Raw genomic sequence first — 7,625 nt, 5'->3', positions numbered from 1 at the left:
AAACAATTCTGAGATTCAACTTCATATGTATCAGAGTCTCAAAGTTTTTGTTTTTGTTTTTTTTAAAGGAAAATTATAAAGTTAGAATTGCTGTGAGAAAACAGACATGTTGATGCTTTCTTGGTAGGTCTATAAATGAGTACCATTCTGGAAGGCAATTTGGAATTATATACACAGTTACTAAACAGTGTGTGCCCAGCTATAGCACTATAGGGCCCATACCTACAAGAAATCAAAAAAAGAAAAAAAGGCCCTTTCTGTACAAAAATATTTATAGCAACACTTTTTGTAGTGCCCCAAACTGGAAACTGGAAGAGCATTTTCAACAACTAAGGAATAATGGTTAGATAAATTGTGGCATATGAATATAATGGAGTACACCTTTGCTGCAAAAAATAAGAAAATAGATGTTTTCAAAAAGACATTGAAAAACATATAAACTTACATAGAGTGAAGTGAGCAGAACCAGAAGAACAATTTATGCTCTAACATCATATTACAAAAATGAAAAATTTTAAAGATTTTTATAAACTAACAAAGACTGAAATGGGGAGAACCAGGAGAACATTTATATAACAACATTGTACAAACAACTTTGAAAGCTGTAAGAACTAGGATAAATGCAATGACCCTTCATTACTCCAGAGGATCAATATTGAAACATGCTACTCATTACAGAGAAGTGATAAATTTAGGATGCTGAATGAAAGATATGTACACACACACACACACACACACACACACACACACACACACACACATACACACGAATTTTTTTTTCTTTTTTTCTCAATGGAGTGGGAGATGGGATGGAAAGAAAACATATTTCTGTTATTTTTTTTTTAATAGGTAGGAGTGAATATAGATACAAAATGTTGCAGGAACCTTCAAATGTGGTCACTGTATTTTTTGTTTTACTTTACTGTTTTATTTTGTTACAAGAGACCTCCATTGAAGTGGGAGTAACATGTAGATATTTGTAATGTATATAGAAAACATCAATAAAGCTGAAAGCATAAAAATCTTTTAAAAGTCACTTAAGTGACTAGTTTGTACATGCACCATCACCATTAAATTGGGGGCCAAGGCCAATTGTTGGGGCCTAGGGCCAGAATTCCACAGATGAGTGGATTAACTTCCCTAAGGACTGAAGAGTGAATTCAAGAAGATTCAGGTTTATAGGTCCAAGTCTCAGATATGCTGTGGGAAATGCTAGTCCAATGGAAGAGTACCATGGAATTAGGATTCCGAACACATAAGACAATTTCTCTCATCACTGCGGTCTTCACATTGAGTGAATCTATCACATTTCTAAACCACTGGGGTGCAACCAGTCTTTGTGAAACAAGTAAACTACGGAGGAGAGCATATTGCAGGCTCTCCACAAAATGGTTGCTCCTGAAGTAAGATCAAATGCATTGGACAATAGCATCTTGTGGTAGCATCTTCACATTTCTTTCTTTGTTTTTGGAGACAAGGTCTCCCTGTGTCACCCAGGCTGGAAGTACAACGGCTACTCATAGGGCCAATCCTATTACTGATTTTTGGGGAGGTTTTGACCTGCTCTATTTCCAACCTAGGCAGATTCATCCCTTCTTAAAGTAACCTGATGAACTCCTGTGTCCCAGGGGCCTACTGTTTTGGTACTGGATTTAGCTCAAGACATCTGATTAGCTAGCCTACTGCAGCTCAGAGCTCTTTGAACTCAAACAATCTCTCAGTCTCAGACTCCTTGGTGGCAAGGATTACAACCATGCACCACCATCCCTAGATTCTATCATCTCCTTTTCACAAGGCAAATATGTGAAGAACCACCATTATCCTGAGAACATAGGACTATTTATATTCTGTGATGTTAGCCTCCTTCACAGCACAGATGTCACTGAGCCTGAACTTTGGTCCATAATTTGCAACTGGTCATATCGATTTTGCAAATCATTCCCTGCTACCTATCCCAGTAAAGTTAATTTTTAAATACAGCCAGTCCCATAGTTAGACAAGATATTAGAATCTTCTAAAGCTCTATGACTGGAACCTAAGAGGTCATTACTTTCATGTTGCCAAAGATATGGCTATCAAGGGCTAAAGCTACAGTTTTACTCAAGCCATTGGAAAAAAAAAAAAGACCTACCTTTCTGTTCTATCCAAAGACGTCTTCTCAATCTTCTGAGATCTTTCTTTACAATTGTTAAAGTACATATGCTCTTTCTCTATATATACCATGATGGCTCAAAGTTAGCCAAAGTTCGAATACCACTCCAACAGGTTTCCTGTCCAACCTTGTTACATTATTGATGTTAGTGGCCTTGTAAGTCTAACAGATGTAACAACTATAAATGTCAATGCTGAGGTTCTGAATGGGAACTAAGCTCCAAAACTACAATAAAGCCCTTGTTACCATCTTCCCGTTTATTTCACACAACGTTTTGTCCTAAGTCAACCCAATAAAGCTATTTGTCTGAAGTAGGGTGGGTGTCAAAGTCAAAGGCTCTGACATTCCACAGGTTGTAGATAGAGAGGATGATTTAATTGTTTCAGGGCTCTAGTGCTCATCAGCTATCGTGTGGCTAATGGCATTCTTTTTTATTAAAGTGAAGGAAAGTGATAGGAGTACTGCAAGTCCTATTGTCAGTACTCAGTGCTCTGAATATCCACAAATAAAATCACCAACTGGCATTGCCAAGCAGAGATTGAATCAGTGCCCACTGGTGGAAGCACATTCATTCCATCCTGCTGCTGAGAGGAGTCAAAGACCAGTACACTCATTACATAATCCAAATGACCTTGAATTATTTCAGGATTTTGATCCTAAAGGCAATAGGGATGAGTTTATTGAATAAGGGGTGACACAGACCTGCACTTTAGGAAAATCACTTTAGCAGCAATGAAGAACATGGATTAGCATGGAAAGTTATTTAAGGTAGACAGACCAAATACAAAGCTGTTTTAGTAATCCAGTCAAGAGCTCCCACTGGTTGGTTTTTTGTTCATTTGTTCGTTTGTTTGGGGTTGGGTTTTTTTTGTTTGCTCGTTTGTTTTGTTTTTTGGTATGATCAATACCTTCAACTACCATCTACCCAATGGAGATAATGCTGATAATAAGTCATGCCAAAAGGATGGGGTGAGTCATTTGCTAAAAGTTCATGGTTCAAGCCTAGCATATTACTCTATTAAACTGGCATCCAGGTGTTTCCAGTAGAAAATTATTTTAACACAATCAATAGTTATGCCATTTGTCCATCCCACAATTGAAACCAATTCACTTTCACTCATGAAAACTGTCTCCCATGGACTTTTCACCTCACTCAGTCCAAAATATTAACCTTTCAACATGGTCTAGTGACAGAACTCCAAAATTATCTAGATCCTTCCACTCCAGAACTTGATGGTGCTGTTGATCCAGTTTCGATACTTAATCACAATTTGTTCTAGAGTCTGTCCAGTATAAATTCCTTCCTATCCAGTTGACAGCCATACCTTCTATATAGTCTAAGCCAAACTCCATATATGCTTCAAATGTGCTACCATTGATAAAATCTCTACTGATAGTCTCCAGAGAAAAATCAATCTATTAAGTATGATTATCTGTCACATCAGAGTCTAAAGCAGAAGTTTCTTTGGCATCAGTAAGTAAGATCTGCTGCACTGTTGTTTCCAAAGAGACTTGCCTAATGTCTACTCTCCCTGAAAACCAGAAGAAAGCTTCAAGAATAATATGTCTCCATTTCACTAATAATTTCAAAGCTATTGGAACTGGCATAGCAAAGGCCCTGAGATATGAAGAGAAAGAGATGGCTGCAACCTTTATTATCATTAGCATGTATCTTAGAACCAATAATTTGACAAACATTTTTGGCTTTCATGCCTACAAGGTCAGGTATCTCCTCTATTTTCCTTTTAGCACTTTGTTTGCTAAGTGGCACAATGGATAAAGCATTGGGCTTGAAATCAGTAAGACCTGAGTTCAAATCCCATCTCAGACACTAGTTAGCTGTGTGAGCTTGGGCAAGTCACCTAACCTTTGCCTCAATTTCCTTAACTGTAAAATGAGAATAAGACACATATCTCTGGGTTGTTGTGAGGACCAAATGAAATCATATTTGTAAAGCCCTTAGTAAAGCTCTTCTGATGTCATTGGTCTTCTTTAAGAATGAAGGACAAATAACAGCAATATTCTCTGCCCTCCATTCACACCTATACTTCTGCCTATCAGTCTAGGAAACGTGGTCTTCCAGCAAAATGAGCTGAAAAAAAATTTTGAGCAAATTTGTCTACAACAAATATTCATTTTCCAGTACCATCTGCCTTCATGACCTCAATCCTATCTCTTTTGGCATGTGTCCAGTATATTTTCTCTTCATTATAATCCAGAGCTAAACAATTTGGCCAATCAAGAGATGTATCTGCCAAAATTACTCAGTCAGACCCATCCAAAGCTGCTCACTCAATTCTAGGGATTTCTTCCCAATCCAGCCATATATTCAATGTGGGGATCCAGAACTGGGTCCCTTTAAGTCCTCTGAAATCACAAGAGGGATTGAAACCTACAGAGAGAAACTCAATAGCCAACATGGTATTATCTAAGAGTGTGTGTGTGTGTGTGTATCTGTGTATGGTCAACTCACCTTTTTTACTGAAGTTAAGAATGAGATTCATATGGTGTCGTCCTTCCCTACCCCTTCCTTATACATTCTCCTCTCATACCTTAGTTGTAAGAGCAAGCCCCTCTCCCTTCTTCCTTTTCTCTATACTAGTATATCCCTTTTGCCCTCATTTTCTTTCTGCCTTAAAATTCTAAGTACAGAACCAATCCAACTCCAGGTCTTCTGCTTTCTTTTTAAACTCTCTCAGTGTTCTTTTGAAGCATTAAGGTTATCAAGGGATATTTGTTTCTTCTCTTCCAATTACAATGATAGGACTATGTTATTAATAGTCCCTTTCAATTGTTCAAATAAATTTACCTTTCTAGATTTCTCTTGATGTAAAATACACATTTATATTTCACAAACTATGTGTTTACATTTCAAAGTTTAGTCAACTCTGGTCTTACCATCAGAAATTCTTGTAAATTCTCTATTCTATTAAAGGATCATTTCCTCCCCCCACCCCCCCCCCACCTCCCACCCACCAGCCAAATCCCCTCCAGAATTATACTCAGCTTTGCAGAGTAAGCTACTCTTGGTCGTAAGCCCATATCTTCTACCCCTTAGAATATTGTATTCCACAATCTCCTCTTGCTTAAAGTAGAACTTTTGTGATCCTGAGTCTGGTTTCCAACACTTGAACTCTTTTTTTCCTTTGATATGGAAGCTCTGGATTTTGTCTATGATATTCCTGGGACTTTTCTTTTGGGGGTTTCTTTCAGGAGTTGATTGGTCAAGTTTATCTTCACTTCACCCTCTAGTTTGGATTGATCTGGGCATGGCTTCTTGAAATGTTGACCGTTTGTTCTTTTTTAATAATGTTTCTCAAGTAGTAAAGTAATTCCTAAATTATATCTTCTTGACATATTTTCCAAGTCAGTTGTTTTTTATATCAGATATCTCACAGTTGTTCATTGTTCCATCTTTTTATTTTATTCTAATATTTCTTGCTGTATAGTGTGGTCATTGATTTATGTTTGATCCATTCAAATTTTCAGAGTACTTTACTTGGGTAAAGTTGACCACTTTCTGTTCTAATCTATTTATTCTCTTTCCAATTCTTTCCTTCAGGGCTTTTATTTCATTTTTATGTCTTCATTTCTTCTAGGAATTAATGTAGTTCTTGTGTAAAATAGGGTTTTTTTTTCCCTTTTAAAGCTCTGTTTGCAATTGTTTTGTAGTTACTCCTTCCTTCTAGGTTAGATTTTCGGTAACTCTGTATTTGGCAATAATTCTTTATGGTAGTTGGTGTCTTCTTCCATTTACTCATCTCTCCAACTTTAGTTCCTGAACCTGGGGCTTTATGCTAGGACCAGGCTCTGTTCCTGCTGTGTTTTTCAGTGGGGTGGTCCAGCCTACTTGGTCTTAATACTTGACTTCCTGTGCTGACCTTCACCTCCTGGTGTTAAGCCCCCTAAGATCTTTGGAGTTTACAATTCTGGCTGTTCATGGTCACCTGAAGAATCTTAGGAGAGAGTTCTCAAGACCTCAGAGCTCTAGGGTGTTTTAGTCTGAGCATTATCCCAACCAAACTGGTTATTGCTGCTCCCAGTTGTTTCCAAGATCTACACTGTGGGTTTTTTTACTCTTCTGGGTCTTTCTTGGTGGAGCCCTCTGCTCTAGCTAACTATGAATACAGAGCCTTGAAAGCTATACATTTCATGTGCCCATCTCTGGTCTCACTGAGAAGCATCTGGCTTATTTGTGCTAGTGCTGGTTTTACTGGTGACCCCCTCACCCCTCCCCTGTGGGTTTCTGGGTGACATTTCATGTAGTTATGGAGTAGAAAAACTCACTATGATTTCTCTTTGGATTTCTTGATCGTCATTTGGTCTAGTGCAATTCTCAGGTCTTTGCTAGAACATGTACGGCAGATCTTAGGAGTCTGCCTCTTTTCACGCAACCATCTTGGCTAGAAGTCTAGAACTTTTCTAGTAGATATTTTCAGCAAAATGACTATGACCCTCTGAGATTACATTTCTTTTTTTATTATATGTGTATATATGCATATATGTATATATACATATGTATATATATGCACACGCATATGCATATATCTTATGTGTACATTTGTTTTGCATGTTGTCTTCCTCATTAGAACATGAACTACTTGCACATGTGGTCTGTTTTTGCCTTTCTTTGTATCCCAAGTGCTAAGCACAGTACCTAGCATATAGCAAACACTTAATAAATGCTTTCTGACTGACTGACAGACTATACTAGAAAGTATTTTTATGGTCAAAGATATAGCCAAAAGTCTATTTCTCACCATGAATTTCCATAGGAAAAATACTCGTTGAGAAAAATGGTGAAAATGCTTTCACTTTAGACTAAGTGTGAAAGCTTCAGAATATCACACTTGATTTTGATCTTTTGACTACAAGTTCATGCCATTCTTCCGGGATATTCTTAAGCAGAGCTGTCCAAAAAGCAATTGGATTCAGCTTTTGATTGCTTTTTTTTTGTTTTGTTTTGTTTTTTTTAACAGTTTGAGGGCCCCTTCACTGTTGACCTCTTGGGCAGTGATTGGTGGAAGAAGTCAAGAGTGGAAAAAGGAGGAGAAAATGCATTTGGCAATACTTTAAAAAAAAAATCTGAAATCTTTATATATACAGTGAACCAATAAAAACCCTAACTCACTCTCACAATGATGTGCAATAAGTCTTCATACATACATACACACACACAAACCAGCACAAAGCATGACTATTATGTAGCTATACAAACCTATGTTTCCAAGCTAATGAAGTGCCAATAAATGGGATAATCCTGAAACACTGAGGACAAATTAGAGGAACTGTGTGGTACCACATGGACAGTAATGTGGCAGATAACAATGAGGTCAAGCATTCTTTACCTGAAAGAGACTTCAAAAGAAAATCACAGACCAAGTATAGCAAATTAAGAGAATTCTTAGTCTAGTCCAACACATTGCTGCCTGTCACTTACTGGACTATCGAACATCCAAATTTTCTTTTCATC

General features: G+C 37.4%; 1 pseudogene; it reads right to left on the bottom strand.

Moving 5' to 3' along the window:
- Positions 1-1,239: 1,239 nt before the first annotated feature.
- Positions 1,240-6,471, bottom strand: LOC114026596 (annotated as a pseudogene).
- Positions 6,472-7,625: the final 1,154 nt, after the last annotated feature.

Source organism: Vombatus ursinus, unplaced genomic scaffold (assembly GCF_900497805.2).
Source record: "Vombatus ursinus unplaced genomic scaffold, bare-nosed wombat genome assembly UNPS02014841.1, whole genome shotgun sequence".
Lineage (NCBI taxonomy): Eukaryota > Metazoa > Chordata > Mammalia > Diprotodontia > Vombatidae > Vombatus > Vombatus ursinus.
The sequence above is the reverse complement of the archived record's forward strand: the minus strand, read 5'-3'. Positions and strand labels throughout refer to the sequence as shown.